Raw genomic sequence first — 18,963 nt, 5'->3', positions numbered from 1 at the left:
GTGAAACGATACCGAATTGCGCTGCTGTTTGATGGTGGTTCTTTTTTGGCACACCACGAGTGTGTGTGTTGGTGGGGTTGTGGATGTGTGAGACCGCTTTGTGACGGTCTATTTCAAGGTCTCTATTTCAAGGAACCTCCTAGTAACATCGTTACTAGGAGGTTTGTGACGGTCGCTGAGATTCTTGCTGAAGAACATACGTGTGAAGCCTGCAACTCAAGTCATTTTGTGATGTCCTCTGTGCTTTCTTAAGGTTATTTTTTCTGTGAATGACACTGGCGTCTATTTCACTGAATTTAATTTATAGTTGGAGAGAAAAGGTTTCTATCCGGTTGAACCTAAAGGATTTATTAGGGATGCTTTGCTTAGATGTGATTAGTTAATTATTGACGATGGTACGGTAGGTGGAGTGGAGTGTTTCATCTTTAATCTTTCATCTTTAAAGTGTTTCAATCTTTAAATCCACAAAGTGCTGTCTGGTCTTTAGTCCGTCATATCTAATATTAATACTTCATGCTAGCCCTGTGTTATAAGATATATAAGATTCCAGAGGACCTCCGTTAAGATCAGTCTGGCAGCGGCCGTGTTCCCCAGGGAAATCATCAGCAGATATGTTCATGATGTTGTTTCCTGTTTTTCTCGTTGTACTGCTTTGTATTGATAGATCCTGAGCGTTGACTTCAGATAAATCCCGGTAGCGCACGTAAAGAATCCGAGACACCTTGTCACCTTGATGCCTGTGTGGAACTGTAAATAATCTTTTTCGAATATCCGTTCCGCTTGTTCCTGATGATACGCAGACAGTACAGCGATCTGAACTCAGGTTAGTTAATAATAGTAAGTGTTGCACTAATAAGGTGATTTATCCTGGCATCGAGGCGTAGACAATGAACCGCAGAGAAAAAATGTTTTTGACATCTCATTGTTGTCGCTTTTTCATCTGCCTGAAATGTTTAATGTATTCAACTTGATGTGAACGTCAAATGCCTCTCTCTCACCCCGTCTGTCTCTCTCTCTCTTTCTCTCGTTCTCTTTCACTTTGTATGCGTGTCTGTCAATCTCTCTCTCTCTCTCTCTCTCTCTCTCTCTCTCTCTCTCTCTCTCTCTCTCTCTCTCTCTCTCTTCCTTATCTGCTGCACCCTCTGCTCTTTCTTTCTTCTCATTCCTTCTTTTTTCCACTAAGGAATTTGTCTGTTGAGCCGGCAGATTGGTGCTTTCACCTGTCCATCTGTGTGTGTGTGTGTTTGAATGTTTTGAGACTCAGCATTTAACTTTGTCCTATGTTGCTTATGTGAGAGAGAAGGAGGGAGGGAGGGAGAAGGAGGGAGGGAGGGAGAGAGAGAGAGAGAGAGAGGGAGAGGGAGGGAGACGGGGAGAGAGGGAGAGGGAGAGAGGGAGAGAGGGAGAGAGCTTCTGTGATGACAGTCAGTTATTTGTCTACTCTGTGGCTCTGCAGATGTGTGCATGTGTGGGTTGGGTCTGTGCACGAGAGCGTGAGAGACGCACATGCGACTGTATTTGTGCGTCTAACAGAAATGCCGATAAACACAAGATAACGGCACAACATTGCCCTTTTTCAAAGGTGAACATAGATGGCATTAACAGAAAACACAATACCATATGGGCACACTCACACAAAGACCCCCCCCAGGTGCATGCTAACAGAACCACGCGCGCACGCACGCACGCACGCACGCACAAAGAAGAACACAATGTGATTTTTTTGTGTGATTGCGATGTAATGATTGCAGATTACAAGGTTCTTTGTATGCTGATATCTGTCATCCATATTCATGTATTTAATAGGTTCTGCGAGTGTGTGTGTGTGTGTGCGTGTTTGTGTTTGTGTCTGCGTGACACGCGTGTGCATGCATATGAATGACAAGGGCCTCTCGCCAGGTAGGTGGGGGCTGAGATGATGTGAGTGTTTATATCTGAGTATATCACAGAGCTATTGGCATGGGAATGAGCCTGTGTGTGTGTGTGTGTGTGTGTGTCTGTGCGTGTGCGAGCGTGTGTGTGTGTGTGTGTGTCTGTGAGTGCCTGTGTGTTTTTATGTGTGTTTATGTGTGTGCCTCTATGTTTGTGTGTTTGTGTGTGTGTGTGTGTGTGTGTGCGCGTCCATGTATGTGTGTGCGCACGTGCGTGTGCATGTGTGTGTGTGTGTGTCTTTGTGTATGTTTTCGTTTTTCCCTTGTCCTCCCTCCTGATCCCTTTGGACGACTTAAGAGGTGGATATCACTTTCCAAACAGACACGAATACCTGTCTGGGAGAACAGGAGACGGCAGCGACAGGAAACAGGAAGGACCACTAACTGGTTTCAAGCGCCTACTGTGCAGTACTGCACCGAATCTTCTACTCTGTCAGAAACAATAACGCCTGAATCCAATCCCAACATGAATTGTTGATTCATGCCGTTGTTAACGAGTTCTGAAATCGGTCGTTACTCTGGATGAAAACCTGACACCTTGTTGTTTAGCAGACAGATATTTTTAATAAAGACGCAATGTTCTACCGCGGCCTTTAATACACAGAAATCCCATCAGCGTAATGTTCGGGTTAATGAACAAATAAAGGTCAATCCGGTCGAGATTTATGACTCAGCCAAAGCCAATTTTGCGAGGGACCAAAACAAATATTTGCCGTGCCGCTTTTTGGGCCTCGGTGTGGGATACATGGAGGAACGGAGAAGGCCTTATGAAGTTAATCACGAGTCCCTAGGGTGACCTTTGAACCCCTCTCAATTTATGACTGTACAGTCTGTGTGTGTGAGAGAAAAAGAGGGCGGGCATGAGAGTGCACGTGTCTGTACTTGTGTGTATGCGTGTGCATGCATGCGTGTATGTTTGTGTCCAAAATAGTGAACAAAAAAATAACAAAATATTCAACATCCATGTATAACGATGTGTGTATGTACGTGCGAGCCAGGGTGACATATGATAGGACTGTGTGTGTGTGTGTGTGTGTGTGTGCATGTGCGTGCGTGCCTGCGTGTGTGGTTGTGTTTGTGCATGCATGCATGTATGTACGAACATGGACAAATGGCTGTTCCCGTTTGTGTGTGTGTGTGGGCTTGTGTGTGTACACAAAATGAACATGCGACGTGTTTGGCGCTCGCCAGCCTTCCTCCGGTCGGATACGCCCGAAACACCAGAAAAGGCGACGGAGGCAGAGAGAGTCCAAGGGGAGAGTTCGAAAAAATAAAAAGTGTGATGAGGGAGAAATAATTAAACGGTTATCTCCGCGCTCATTTAATTAGTTCCTTGGCTCCGAAAACTAATCTTCGGCCCTTCCTTTTTTCCGCACAGCTCTGCCTCTTTGGTCCCCTCTCTGTGTGTCTCTGTCCGTCCAACAATGAGCGACTGTCTGCTTATTATCGCAACGTGCGAATCCTCCTTTCATTAATTGTTTCCTTTTTTAAAGGCGGCCTCGGTGAATATCCATTAGCCGGGGATTGAAACGCGATTTATTTTTAAACACTGTTAAGCCTACTCAAGCGTCCCGGCCACACAACGCTGCCCGCATCATTCCACTTTGGGAACATTTCATACTTTTGTTGTGTGGTATAATCTGCTCTGATGCCTTTTGTATCACAGAGATCACAAGTGCTTGGAGAACTCTTGGGCATTTTTTCGTTTGTATATCTCGTTGAAAAAGCGTATTCTACATTCCGCTTCTGATACGTGACTCTGTCATCCATCTAATTGATGTTCATTTGGCAGTTGCGGTCACCCCTAGCTGTTGAAAACATCTGAAATGGAGTAATGAATTCAAAGGTTTTTCAAATTAAAAGCGGTACTTCAGAGCGTACACATGTCACTGCATGCATTGAATTCCGTTAGCAATTAAAAGTGCCTGATTGGAAAAGTATGCAAGCAGATGCATACATACGCACACAGACACACAAATGCATACACACTCGCGCACACACACATTCACACACGTACAAACAAACAAAAAAAGGATAGGGGTGAGGAGAAGTTTTCCTTTCACAAGGGAGTTCGTGTTGTTGTCTTGGTCTTGAAAATGTAACGCCTACAGCCAGTCAACATCTTTACATTGTAGATGTCCTTGAAAGAGAGACAGAAGCTTTTGTTGTGAAAAGCCAGTTTATTAGAGTCCGAATGTGTTTATCTCTGTTTGTTTATATGTGCGTTGTGTATGTGTTTGTGTTTACTCCTACATTGTGACTGTAACCCTGTACATTGAATTCAGCAGTAAAATCTCAGTTCGCAGAGTCTTTTAAATTTCAACCCACGTACACATTTATAGATGATTAATCCGCCACTACTTATCTACCTTATTAGGTACACATTAGGCGCACATTGATTTCACACATGCTTTATTAAAACATTTATTCCATAAAGTATCCATGTTTATCCGCACCGTTCTCCGGGGATAACCTTTAAGCCTTACAAAAAACAAAATGCACATTGCGCTTATGTTACCGGACATCTAGCTATTAATTCTCCCACTTTCTAAACGGAGCCATAAGAGCGATCAGGTGCTGGTTGCTGGGTGTGTGAAAGCACCCGCGGGCCCTGAGCTTGTAACTCCACTCCTTGAAGAACCATGATCAGCATGTCTCTCGAAGGCTGGGGGCTCCCTATTAAGAGCCTCTGGAGCTGAACACAGGGGCCAGCAACCAGTGCCAATGGGTCCCAGGTCAGAGGTGTGTGTGTGTGTGTGTGTGTGTGTGCGCGCGCACTTGCACACTTTATTTCTTTGCTCCCCCACAAGGTTCTTGGTTTGAAGCCACATGTCCACATTCTGTGGGTTAGAGCTTCAGTGCACTGTACCTAGAGGCCTCCTTGAGCAGGAGGCTCTTACCCCTGCCTGCTCCTTAATGGCACGAATCAGCATGCATCGTTAATCACTCTGGATAAAGGCATCTACTAAATCAACAGTAAAAAGAGGGACCGCAAGTTATAACAGAGAGATAGAAAGAGAGCGAAAGAGAGAGAGAGAACTGGCTTAAAGAGGACAGAGGCAGTGACCAGTATATTGTCTGTGTGTGTGTGAGAGTGCGCAACCACCTTTAGACCAAGCCAGTGGTCGCACGCAGGAAAGTGGAAGTACAAAGAAAAGGGCTGAGTGTTTGTCATCTGGAAGTCGTAGCCTCTGAGTTCTCGCTGAAAACAACAAGTTCCACATTCTTTGGACTCTGGGTACGTGCGGGCCGCGGCTCCTGAGGCGGTCCTGCAGCCCTCGGGGGCCCCCCTGAGGGGGGCCCACTTAAGAGGCGGTATGGCAACTCTGAGACTGCGACAAGTGCTGCGTTAGTGCCAGTGCTGCGACCATTTAACTAACGCAATCACATCCAAGATGGAGACGCTTAACGAGTCAAACGTTGATGCTTTTTTAAGGCTGGAGACCTTGTTTGCCTTGTGTGTGTGCCTGTGTGTGTGTCTGTGTGTGTGTGTGTGTGTGTGTTTGTGTGTGTGTGTCTGCATGTGTGTCTGTGTGTCAGACTGGGTCTTTGTGTGTTGAGCAAGTTGTTCCCTGTGTTTCCAGGGATCAGAAAGTTGCCTGCACAGCCCTAAAAGCACTTTAAAGCCTCTTTGCTGGTTTTGCTCTAGTAACTTCTGATTCCCCCCACCCCTCCAGTCCTCTGCTCATCCCTTCTTCCTCATCTCCATCTTTCCCAAAGAGAAGAAAAAGCACCTCCTCCGAGTTTAAGGCTCTGGGGCTTTTCCCTGTTAAAAAAAAATAAAAAAACTGACTCGAACGGCAAAAAACAAGCCCATAAAACACTTTGGAGTTATTTCTTGAAAGTATACTAGCCTCAAGTTAGAAAAAAACCAAAATGTGGTTTAGGGGCTGAGTAGCTCTTACAACGCCGGGTTTACGAAAGAAAACATTTCACTCAATCCAATATCACTTTAATGTTTCCAAATCGACCCGGCTTTTGAATCCATCTTTTATGTATTATACCTGGAGATAGTGGTTCAGACGGCTCAAATGTAGACTAGGGTATTTTCCCTCATTAGTTTCCAAGTCATTACGAACACATGCCATCAGAGGATGTGTACGTTAAGAGCTGTGACGTGTAGGTCAAACGTCGGGAAGCCGTTTGCAGATCGCTCTCTTTCAAGGTCACGGGCTTGACCTGTTAGGAGGTCCATGTGTGGGGTTCCAGGTCGCGCTGGACAGACAGACAGGCTCTCCTGACTTGATAAGATGAAAAAAAATGAAAAAAAAAAATGAACAAGTGGTTATATGGTCATGCACACACACTGTCTCACGCTCTCTCGTTCTCTTGCTCTCTCGCTCCAATGCAAACATCACACAAAGAAAAACACCCACACACACATTTGCAGAGCCTCTCTCTCTCACAGATTTTTCCTCTCATTTTCAGTAGGATTGAGCAAAAAAATGATGGTACGCACGCACTTACAACAGCACGCACGCACGCAGACACACATGTTGAACTTACATGATGATAGTGAAAATATTTTGATGAGCAAGCTCTTTGTGTTTTGTCAGAAGAAAATTGCATTTTCTGTCACCCAAAAGATCATGTTTAGTTATGTTTGTGTATTTTCAATGAATGCTTAGGTAGAATGATGTATGATTCGGGTGTGGTTAAGTAAGGTCTGTAGGTCTAGGTTGTATTTAGGTGTGAGGGATAAGGCCAGCCACGGTAAAGATAGCCACTAGGTGTTGATCATTACAACGTCCTGTCTTTCTACTTTTCGCATGGTTCATCAAATTACAAACCCATTTCATCATCGCTCACCGCATAACAAGTTGGGTGAGCTTATTGATAAAGTTAGATACATAATTGTGAGAAAACAAGCAGTTAATGACTGTCTCCCTTTAAAAAAACACAAATGTAATTACCGGAAGCGAGCTTAGCTGGATCCAGCAGCTTAAAAGCGTCTGCGATGAAGATTAGATTTTACAAGCGACAATCAACGGGTGGGACTCCGCTTTGATCTCGTCTTCGTTCGCTGATGATCAAGCTTTTCTGCATTTGTTTCATGCCAAACGTCTTTCTTTGCAGGCACCTTATCTCTGTTCCTCGTCCTGATTGAAGCTAGCTGGTAGTCTTATTCATGAATGAGTCAAGACAAAAAAATCGTGACGGAAACCTGAAACCGAAAACTGCCAGTGTTCAAAGAAATGAAGACTGAACAAAGAAACCCCACAACCCTGGAGTCTGCGGAAGGGAGAGGTTCTGAGTTCCCCCACAACACTTATGGGCCCCAGCAAGCTGATGAAAGAAACCACGTTCTATGAACAACTTGAAACTTGCATAGAATATCGGTTGATCCTTAATTGATTATATATATATATATATATATATATATATATATATATATATATATATATATATATATATATATATATATATATATATATACAGTACATATATTTGTATCTATATATAATATATATCTTTGACCAGCAAATCTATTCTGATTGCTATGATTCAGTGACCCAGCAGAACAGCGTCCAATCAAGAACACCGTGAATAGAAAGTAAAAGATCACCATTTATTTAACCATGTTCAACCAGAAAAAACAACAAAAAATACCATGCCTCGAAGCACCTCATACCTGAGACTCCGTGAGCTACACCGTCAGAGTAGACAAAGGACAAAGTAGACAAAGGACGTCCACCTGTCCACCTGTCCGTCTGGCCAGCCCACCCAACGGCCCTTGTTCAGAGCTGGGGGGGGGGGTTCAAAGGGCCCTGGCGTCAGGCCAGAGTCTAAGCTGTGTGGAAGTGATGAATGTAAGTGAAGCACCCGGGGGCCCCGGGCTGGTAACTCCACTCCCGGACGAACCGTGATCAGCATCTCTCTCGAAGGCCGGGGCCCCTCTATTAAGAGCCTCTGGAGCGGCACACGGGGCCAGCCACCAGCAGAAGTGTGTGTGTGTGTGTGGCTTTATTCCTTTGCACACAACAAATGAGAGTGAAAGTCTTTGATAGAGAGGCTCTGCAGTTGTGTGCATGTGTGTCTGTGTGTGATGGATCTGTGCACAGGTGTGTTTCTGTGCTTGATGAGAGAGAGAGAGAGAGAGAGAGAGGGAGAGGGAGAGGGAGCTGGAGAGAGAGAGAGAGAGAGAGAGCTGGAGAGAAAGATATGAAGTTTGTGTGTGAGAGACAGATGACTAGGGTGCTAGACTCCGAGCTGAAAGTCGCTCTAGATAAAAGGCTTCCGCCAGAGCGAGATGACTCGCAAATAGTGAAACAGGACAGAGAATTATACAATCAAACCCATTCATCTATCACATCCTCAGTTCAAAAGCCCACGCCTTTGCGTGTCAGATCTTAAGAACCGCCGATGCCTGCGTGATATCAGCGGTGGACGTATCCCCACGAAGAGCTCCGTGGCCCATGTGTGTCTCCCCGCCGCCGTGCGCAAACCCCCCGCTCGCTCCGGCTGATGCCTGGCTCCGGCTCTGAGCTCCGGCTCTGAGCGGCGCCAGGCCAGATGTATCGCTCACAGAGAGACAAATGAGCTCTCACCGCACGCCGTCTGCCGGAGTCCAGCAGGTTCGGACAGACGGGGGTGTTGGAAGCTGACCCGAGCGCTGGCGTCTGTGTTCCGCCCAGCGCCCCCCCCCCCCCCACCAAACTGCTTACTATTCAGCAGTGGCCAGCTGCCACCTGTCTATTTGTCGGTCTGCCTGTCTGTCTCAAGGCAAACTTTTACCTTCGGTGTCAAAAATACGACGCAGTGACTATGAATCTATTAATGATGGTACTCAAGTTTGTGAACTTTTTACACGGTCTCACACGGTCTGCATGGATTAAAAAATAGTTGTGATGGGGTAGGGGGCCAACCAGGCGACTGTGGTGGCGTTTGATGACCCACTCCACACATAGGGGGGACGGGAATAGACTTTTGACTACGATCAGTGGGTCAACAATGTATCTAGACCAGTGGTGTGCGTGCCCTCCCTTCTACTGCCCATGGGCAAAGCAGGTGCTTCAAATCGTAACAAACTAAACAAATTGACGGTAGAAAATACAGAACATATTCTACAGCTGACGATCCATAAAGATGCGCTATTTACTAGTATTATTAGTAAGCTGTTTTCCACACTTATCCAAAGCAGCTTGTAATTATTATGATGATCCCCAACCAAATCCGACAGGCTAACACACTCCCTTAATTTAAACAGGTCCTCAAAACCCACCTCTTAAAGATTGCTTTCACCACATATCGTTCCCTTCTCTCTCCTTCCTCCTTTTAACGATTCCTAGTTTAAAGTACCTACTTTAGTTTTATTTGATCCTATTATATCTTTTTATTTTATTTTATGCAGTTTTATACGTTATTAAATTATTTTATTTTGTGTTCACTCTGGAAAGTGTCTGACTATTTAGAAAAGCGCTATATAAGACTAATGTATAATACTAATTATTATTAGGGAGCAGATAGAGCATCTTGCTCAAGTAGACAGTGGACGGTGGGGTTCGAACCCGGAACCTTCCCTTTAGGTACCAAGCGCCCTACCCCACATCAGCACCCTGGTCCACGGGGGATCATGCGCCCACAAACAAGCACACCTGACCTCACAACACCCCCGAAAGAAGCAGACGGATCAGTGATCCTGATTATCTGGGACGAAGATAAGGGCCTGCTTTACTGTCTCTCTCCTCTGTTGTCACGACGATAGCATTGTTGCTCCGACGACGCTATCCGGGGGGAAGAATAATGAGCTCTCCGTCTGCGCTCACCTTTCCTCTGTTCTCCGGCTCTTGTTCCCGCTCTGCCTCCACGGCCGCTTCCCTCCCTCCCTCCCTCCCGCCCGCCCTTTGGAGGAGAGCTTGTTAGCATTATGGAGATCTTTATTTCACCTGCCTTTTGTGTGTCTATCTCCTCTCGCCTCTTTCTCTTTTCGCCTTTTGTCTTTCGCCTTTCTGCCTGCCTGTCTGTCTGTCTGCGGAATCCTGCTTTGTCTCTTGGCCCTCTTTTGTTTTCCTGCACTTTGGCGTCTCTCTCTCTCTACTTCTCTATCTAATCATTTAATTTCACACATACACACACACAAACACACACACCTACACACATACCATCAAAACCAGAGAGAGGGAGAGATGCAGAGAGAGAGAGATTTAGTGAAATTTATTGTCTTAACTTTTGAAGTAAACATATGTCACCACATTGTGCTCCATTCTCATCGTCCTGAGTCCCTCCTACTCCTCCTCAAAGAACAGTCACTCTTCTCCCCTATTGGATCATCCTGAAGGATGAGGGGCCTCGCTGCGTGCGAGGCAGCACCTGAAGTGAGCTCACAAATCAGCCATCAAGGCTGGGATGAGAAGACTGAGCCTTCAGATGACATAACACCAGGAGTCTCCTAGACCGAGAGAGTGATTAAAATTGACAGACGCATGCACACGCACGCACACACATACACACACACGTGCACATACACGCGCACACTCACATTTATCTTTTATTATCGAATACAAAGATCACAGCTCAATTCGTCTGATGCAATTTACTTCACGCACACGCGCACACGCGCACACACCCTGCCATCAGACAGGCAGGGACATTTTTTATTCTACTCTACTCAATCTCAGCATCGATGCCAAAAGGAATAAAATCCAGTTTATCCTTTTTTTTTTACCCGTCTAGGCTGGGTATCAAACTTTTGTGTTTTCTATCTCCCTGTCTCTCTCTCTCTCTCTCTCGTATTGACATAGCTGCCTTTAAGATTTACATCAGCAGACTGCGTTAGTGACAGGATTTAACACACACACACACACACACACACACACACACACACACACACACACACACACACACACACACACACACACACACACACACACACACACACACACACACATATATAATGGATCTGGCAGTAGGATCGGCCAAATAGAAAGTAATGACTGGCTTTCAATAGGCAGACTGATGAGTCTTGCGCTTTCCGTCGCTTCCACTCTCTCCCTCACTCTTACGAGAGTTATTGTTTCAGTGCTGACTCGCCCCGCTTCAATCGACTCCCCTCCCCTCCTCTCCTCCCCTCTCCTCCCCCCGTTCTCTAATAAGCTCTCCCTTTTCCCTTCTTTATTCATCAGTTTTGCTTTACTTAAAACTGCACCCTCATAAAAACATACTCACAAGCACTCAGACCCGCAAGCACACACATCTATGCACTTACGCACACAGACACGCACACAGACACATGCACACACACATACACACAGATTCACACCATTTAGCTTAAGCTTATTGTTAATGATGGGAGCACATTATCTATAATGTGTTTGCATAAATGTTTTGCACGTATCTGTGTGTCATTCAGCCTGTGCATTTATGTTTGCGTGCAATAATGTGTATGTGTATGAGTGTATGAAAGTTTCTTTTGCAAAAGTCTGCCTTTGTTCAAATGTGTTTGCATATGAATGCGTGTGTGCCTGTGTGCCCTCTCAAAGTTGTGTGTGCAAAAGTGTATGCGTGTGCTAGGCCTGTGTGTGTGGCCCTGTGTGTGTGTGTGCATGTGCGTATGCGTGAAAGTGTATACGTGTGCTGGGAGTGTGTGTGTGTGTGTGTGTATGTCTGGCCCTGTGTGTTTGTGGCCCTGTGTTGTGTTTGTGTGTGGCCCTGGATGTTGTGTGTGTGTGTGTGTGTGTGTGTGTGTGTGTGTGTGTGTGTGTGTGTGAGTGTGTTTTAGTGAACATCCTTCTCGCTTCCCGCTCTTTAACTTTATTTCATTCGGTCCACCGTTCTGCCGTCTGGCTAGACGCAGGTTGGACACTACTTGCGTATTTCTCACCCTGAAGCCATTCTCCCCATCAAAATACTATTACGCGCTAAACGCCTAGGGGTTACATTTCGAAGTGCACAGCTAGCCCTGCGTCTTTCCCCCATCGACATCCTTGTTTAAACATTGTTTAGCACCATGTACAGCTCCACCGCGGCTAACAGTGTGGGTGGAAGGCTGAACATCAGTCTCCTGCCCTCCATTTATTTTTGGATCGTTTCCCTTTTGTGCCGCGGTCGGGGGTCGGAGTCCCAACGAAATGCTGTGTGTTCGATCTCCGATGCAGTCTGACCTGCAGCCCTCCTTGTGCGAGATGCCCTGATCCCTACCTGCTCCTTAATGGCATGTGTGTGTCACTATAAGGCCCTCACTTACGGAGGCCCGATAACACAAGCGCCTGCTAAGTGATTCAATATGAAACAATAGAAGTCTGTTAAACCCTTAATCTGGGATTAGTGCGTCGGTCGATCTTGTGACTTCTGTGAGATGGAGATGTGGAGATAGGAAGATGGATAAGTGAACAGCGTACAAGCCCAGTCACTAATCAATAGACTTAAGGCAGAGAGCAAATGTCAACGCTCATTATAACTCTACATGAGGGATTGATCAATGCATACCTTTTTTGGGGCACAAACGAAGGAACACGCACACGCACACAAACATAGACATAGAGACACACACACACACACACACACAGACACACACACACACACACACACACACACACACACACACACACACACACACACACACACACACACACACACACACAGGTCCAAGACACACACTACACACAAAGCTATGCATTCCTATCCATCCAAACGCACACACGTGGGTGGAAAGATCTGGAAAAAATGTGAATGGCTCGATGGATAAACGAACCAATGCCGTGTTAATTTAGCGGTCGGGATCTGATATATATGGCACGGGCTCATATATCGTCTTTACCAAAAGACGACAAAGAAAAAAAAAAGAACATATTTTTCGCACACGCCGCTGCGCTCCCCTGTTGCCATGGTAACCCGGCGACAGGGATGGCGGAGTGGGTAGGAGGCCCGGATAAGTCTGGATAAGTCCCTTGGTGTCGCCAAGACAGGGAGGGCAGATAATATATGCCGTTTTTTTTGTCCTTTTGTGAGGGGCGGGGGGGGGGGGGGGGGGGGGGGGAATGTGAGGTACTTCTCAATACCTCACATTCCGCCGTGTGTGTGTTTGAGTGTGTGTGTATGTGTGTTTGGGTGTGTGTGTGTCTCTTTAAGCAGAGATTGTGACGTGTTTGTGTGTATTGGTTCATATTTGTGTTGGGGGGGGGGGGGGGGGCGGGGGATGTTTTAGGGCAGGCTGAGGATGTTGTAGCGTCCACAGCGTTCAGAAGGTGCTGGTTAGATCTCCAATGTCTGCAGTGGTCCCGAAACGGTTTGCGTCCTTGAGCATGGAGACCTTTGACATTTGTACCTCAACCAAATGCCCCTGACTCACTTGGGATGAAAGAGTTCACTAATGGCCTGAATAGTAAATAGCTCTGTGTTTTGTGTGTGTGTGTGTGTGTGTGTGTGTGTGTGTGTGTGAGTGTGTGCACGTGCACGTGTACATGTGTTGGAAGGAGAGCTTCCGGCCGGCCTATCAGCGATGTTAATGTGTGCAGTGTGAACAGACGTGATTATATTGAGCCTATTCAACTCTGCCCTGGCCAGGTCAAGTGGAAGAGCATTATCGCTGCCAGGGTTAAGGGTTCGATTCCCATTGGAGGTTTCCCACCCATTATAAAGGCGTATCAACAACAATCTTGCTTGCATACTTTGTCTTTTACAATGTGCTGTCTCAGTATGTCTTCTTTTCTCTTTCATTTTACTTAATTTCCATTTCCATTCTCACTTTTTAATAATGTTAACCTGTATTAAAATGTTTAGCCAAAAGCCCCATAGGGACAAGGTTAGTAGATTGGTAAGTGCTAAAAACACTATGATAAAAACATCAGATGACTGTCTCCAGCTCATCTATGTTTTTGTATCTGTCCCCCTTCAAAGGAGAAGAGAAAACACTGACAGAATTTCTAAAGGAAAAAAGAGATCGGAAGAACCCTAAATCACTTGTATGTATTTATTTGTATTTTCTTGAGGTTGTCTGTTGCCAACAGAGGGCTGCCAATGCATCAGCATGGCTTGACTCTAGTTAAAGGTAATCCCTCGATTCAGCCGCGAATGAAAACCGTGTTACAGCACATTTTCGGGTTACGTAGGCGTGTTCCACATTCAGGCTGCCTGAATGTTGTTTTTGCATTTTCATGATTGTTTACTGTATTCCTAAACCCTGAGAATCAGCAAACAATGTTCGAAATGCAACACATTCCTATTGTTTTGTTTGGATTAAGTTTGGTAACAAAGCACCACAAAGCCTTTCTCACTCATCACTCCTCATATAACACACAACTTCAGCACCGGCAACGACAGTCTGCTCATTAATATTCATGAGCACAATATGTCCTTAACCGGCGCACAGGGCGAGCGGCCAATCACGTGCCTCAGGTCGGCCCGAAACGACCCAAACGATCATGACAAAAGCTGAATCCAATGATGAGCTCTTTCTCCACTAATGATAAAGGTGACATTCGATTGGTTACCCTGCCCTGGGGGATGACTGTAAAAATGTGATCTCCACTCTGATTAGCCCTCTCTGCCAACGGTCCTGTCTGGAGAAGGTTTTCCTTGTAAGCATTAATGCTAAATTAGGCTTTTGTGGAATCGTTTTTTGGCAACAAGTTAAGTGACATCTGAAGATGTTAAAAGTTGAGATAGTGATGGTGATGTGTGCACTAATGAATACATTTGAAAACCTCCTTTAGTCTTAGACTAATGCACATATTAGTTTTCCATCTCGTGAAACGATCTCCAGGCAACAGTACATCAGACGATTATAATCCCTCTGTCTATGGTCTTGCCAGGAGACCTGGTTAGCATAAACAACATCATAGTTTTAGTGGAATCGTTTTTGGCGACAAATGAAGTGACTTATGATGAGCTTTAAATTGAACCCAGTGATGTTGATTTGGTGATACAAATGAATACATCTAAGAGATCCTCCTCTCCTATCAAACATCAATTGGTGGTCGCAAACAACAGACCATTGCCTAATGGGTGGACTGACTTTTACCCAACTGGGGCACAAATCTGTCTTGTGTTGTTCTAGAACAGTCAAGGTCCACTCAACGATGCATTGCTGTACTCACAACCACATAGGGACACATGTGAGTGTTGCAGTGGAATCATTGGCAGCAGAAGAAGTTATGTTGATTAGATTTGGGTGTTAAATAACCACACAACAGAACAGTTGAAGAGGGGAATAATGAGCCCGTTGGAATGAGCCAACCAGGTGAGAGAGTCCATTTCAATTTCGCGCCGACTTGAGGTTCAGCCAAAGTGGGGAACGGTTCCGCTTTTTTAATGCAGCTTCACAAATCCCTGCCAAGAAAAATATACAGACATATAAGTTTGCCATCCAGTGCAATGAGCTCCAGGCAATAGCACATCTGACGAATATAATTTCCTTCCCCCTCATCCAGGGACCGAATGAGCCCATACCACAGGAGTTTCTTCCCCCGCCAAAAGGCTTGTTTCTGGGGTTAGGCAGCCAGCCGGCCGCACTCTGCTCCAGACAGACTGTCCGCAGGGTAGATTCAGTCAATCTCGCATCGCTTGCCTGCTCTCTCTCTCTCCTCTCTCCTCTCTCTCTTGTCTCTCCTGTCTCCTCTCTCCTCTCTTCCCTCTCCTATCTCCTCTCTTGTCTCTCTTCTCTTCTCTCTCCTCTCTTCTCTCTTCTCTGTCTTCGCTCTGCCCTCGTCCCCCTCTTGTCTCTCTCCTCTCGTCTCTTGTCTCCCCTCTTTCCTTTTTCCTCCTGTGTGCGGGTTGCGCACACACGCGCGTGTGTGCGGGTTGCGCACACACATGCGCGTGTGTGTCCATTTCGATACACGTTTGTGTGTCAACGGCGTGCGCTTCGTGTGCGCTCTAGTCATCTTCCACCCTGGAGTGATGTGTGTGTTCTGGAGCCGCGCTACGGTTTTGGCGGATCGGATGCGATCACTTTCAACCCAGATCAAACTCACAACGTCAGCCGCCCTCGCAGCTCACATTTCACTGCTCGTGTGGTGTGGCGCTGAACTCTTTCATTGGTCCAGTGGGAGGCCCAGTCAGACCTGTTCGCCTCCCCAGCCATGGCTGCTTCGCTTTCAGTCCTGCATGTTGTCCGTTGCGGCAGCGGGGAGGAGAAAAGCCCGGAAGATGAAACGGATCGGAAGGCGGAAAATGACACAGATGCGAGGCAACATGGCGGTCCTGTGTGTGTGTGTGTGTGTGTGTGTGTTGTCCTGATTAGCTGTGTATATATTTAGATGGGAGATAAAAACAGTCTCCTTGAGATATAAAGGCACACCCACGTTCTACACAACCACACACGGTCAGTCACAGCCACACATGTGTACACACACACTCACACACTCTCACACACACACACACACACACACACACACACACACACACACACACACACACACACACACACACACACACACACACACACAACTTAGGATAGCTTCCATACTTCAAGCCTGTTCCAGGACAGGTAAAGGTAGAGAGGGATGTAATCATACACACAAACACACATACACACACACACACACACACACACACACACACACACACACACACACACACACACACACACACACACACACACACACATTGTAAGGCTAATACTGGCCTCAAGAAATTGTCTGTGAACCTGCAAACTCAATGAAAGGTGTATCCCCCAGGCAGTGTGTGTTTGTGTGTGTGTGTGTGTGTGTATGTATGTGTGTGTGTGGGTGTGTGTCTATGCATGTGTCCGCACACGTGTGTGTGTGCGTGTGCGCCTTGCTGTGCGTGGCGGAATAGCCTTAAGCCCTGTGTTCCTCCAGAGTCACTCTGAGGACACAAATCCTCAGGCTTGGCAGAGTGTCACACTCTTGCACATACCGATACAACACATACACACGCACACACATGTACACACACACCCACCCACACACACACGCACCCACACACACACACGCGCACACACGGCAGGCGCATATACATACAGACCCTGCTCATGAACACAGATGTGCTTGCACCTACAAAGACATATCTGCCTTTTCCCCGTTGGTTCTCTATCCCCAACAATCCGAGATACACCTGTGTGCTGTTTATTTATTTTTTTGTCATTGTTATTGCAATGTCCTCCTCTCTCTCTCTCTCTCTCTCTCTCTTTGTCTCTCTATCGACAGACGCAGCTGCATTGTGCTGTCCTTTTCTCTCCGTAATGTGTTGTTGACGTAGAGTTTGTTTCTGGGTTGTTTCCCCGCTGTTTATTCTCCTCTACTGCAAAGTGTTTTCCTTACTCCCTTGATGATGCTATTACCCTGTTTTCCCCGCTATCCCCTCGCTATTGCCTCTCTATCTTTAACTCTCTCTCCCTATATATTTATCTCTCTCCCCCTATCGCTTGGTCTCTCTCCCTCTATTGCTAGGTCTCTCTCTCTCTCTCTCTCTCTCTCTCTCTCTCTCTCTCTCTCTCTCTCTCTCTCTCTCTCTCTCTGCCTCTCTCGCTCTCGCTCTCTCTCTCTCTCTCTCTCTCTGCCTCTCTCTCTCTCCCTCTGCCTCTATCCATCCTGCTGTGCTCATCGTGACCTTTAAGACTGCAATATTTTATCGTAAAACAAAACCTTTTCGTACGAAAAATGAGATGCACATGACACAAACACACTCACACACGTACAACCTTGAAGCGTATCTGTCGCATTGTTTCTAGTGTGTTCTATCTGTTTGTGCCAATGTCGATGTCGTCCATGTCATATTTCAGATAAACGTGCTGGAGTCGGGCCGATACTTAAACATGGCCTCCAGAAGATATGAACTGAGCGTTTTCTGTGTTGGTGTAACAGTCCTTTAATGTGCAAATCCAAATGTAAATGTCGTCATTTGATATGATAATGTCTTCTATGGGAGTTCCAATGAGACCCTTACAAGCCAGATGAACACAACATATGCATATATGTATAAATATTTAAATACACATCACATAAACTGTCATTTTATTTTCTATATTGGCAGGCATTCAGAGGATCTCTCCATAATAACATTTTGTATTCCAGAAGGTTCTGTTGCTTGTTTGTTATTTTATTGCATTTTATATAAGATATATCAGATAGAATGTGTAGATGGGAATATGGCAGTCTCCTCTTTTAACCACTGACTTGAGGGCCCGTTGTATTACAAATAACTATTTTTATATCGCAGGTGGAATCATAGATGAAATCAATGTTAAATCATTTCTCAATCATCAACAGCTTACCGCCTTGGTCTATCGCTTTTCGAGCTTTCTCTCACATATTCACAATAACTATTAAAAAACATTTTAACACCAACAATAACAGTGCCATCTCGCCGGCGCAGCTGAAGGGATCTTTATGAGTCATATGCGCCACTCGCTGCTCCCTTGCGTGTGTGTGTGTGTGTGTGTGTTTGTGTGTGTCTGTTTCTGTGTTTGTGTCTGCATTCCTGTGTGTGTGCCTGCGCGTGTGTGTCTGTCTATTTCTGTGTTTGTGTCTGCATTCGTGTGTGTGTGTGTGTGTGTGTGTGTGTGTGTGTGTGTGTGTGTGTGTGTGTGTGTGTGTGTGTGTGTGTGCGCTTAGGTGCACGGCCATCTTTATCAGCAGCGTTGGAGCGCAACACGCTTGTGAACGCTCACCGTCTGCACGGTGTCTTCTGATTGGCTTAATGTCCCCACAGCTGCCACGGTCTCCCCTCTTCCCTGTTTGTTGTTCTCTGTTCCTATGTTTTTGTTTTTCCCTAATTTTCTTCTTCCGTGTGTTCCTTCTCTGTGTCGCTGGTCGCGTTTTGTTTGACAAACTCTTCACATCGTTATCATTTAGATTGATCCGAGATTTGTGCCTGTAATTGCAACAGCAACAGACTTGTAATACAACATTTTTATTGTCGATAATATATTTTATTATATTCCTTAGATAGCTAGTTAGTGAGTAGCCTGGATTCAAAGTATCTCTTGTCACACTTAAGTTGTACAAGAGAGCCCGGAGAAAGAGGCTCACAGTTTGGGCGGGCCAATCGGGGGGGGGGGCAATGATTGGTTGGATTGGTTCGAAGGGTGGAACGGGCACCTCAATGGACCAATGGCTGGCTCAAAACACAA

The 18,963-nt window shown here is 45.9% G+C and overlaps 1 protein-coding gene across 1 annotated transcript in view; it reads left to right on the top strand.

Moving 5' to 3' along the window:
- grm8a (glutamate receptor, metabotropic 8a) overlaps positions 1–18,963 on the top strand; it is a gene marked incomplete at both ends in the record, with an annotated part of 184,358 nt that overhangs the window by 92,644 nt on the left and 72,751 nt on the right. The gene's annotated exons all lie outside the window — the stretch shown is intronic.

Source organism: Pollachius pollachius (assembly GCF_949987615.1).
Source record: "Pollachius pollachius genome assembly, chromosome: 18".
NCBI classification, from domain to species: Eukaryota; Metazoa; Chordata; class Actinopteri; order Gadiformes; family Gadidae; genus Pollachius; species Pollachius pollachius.
Note: the sequence above shows the minus strand (reverse complement) of the source record. Positions and strands in the feature narration are given on the sequence as shown.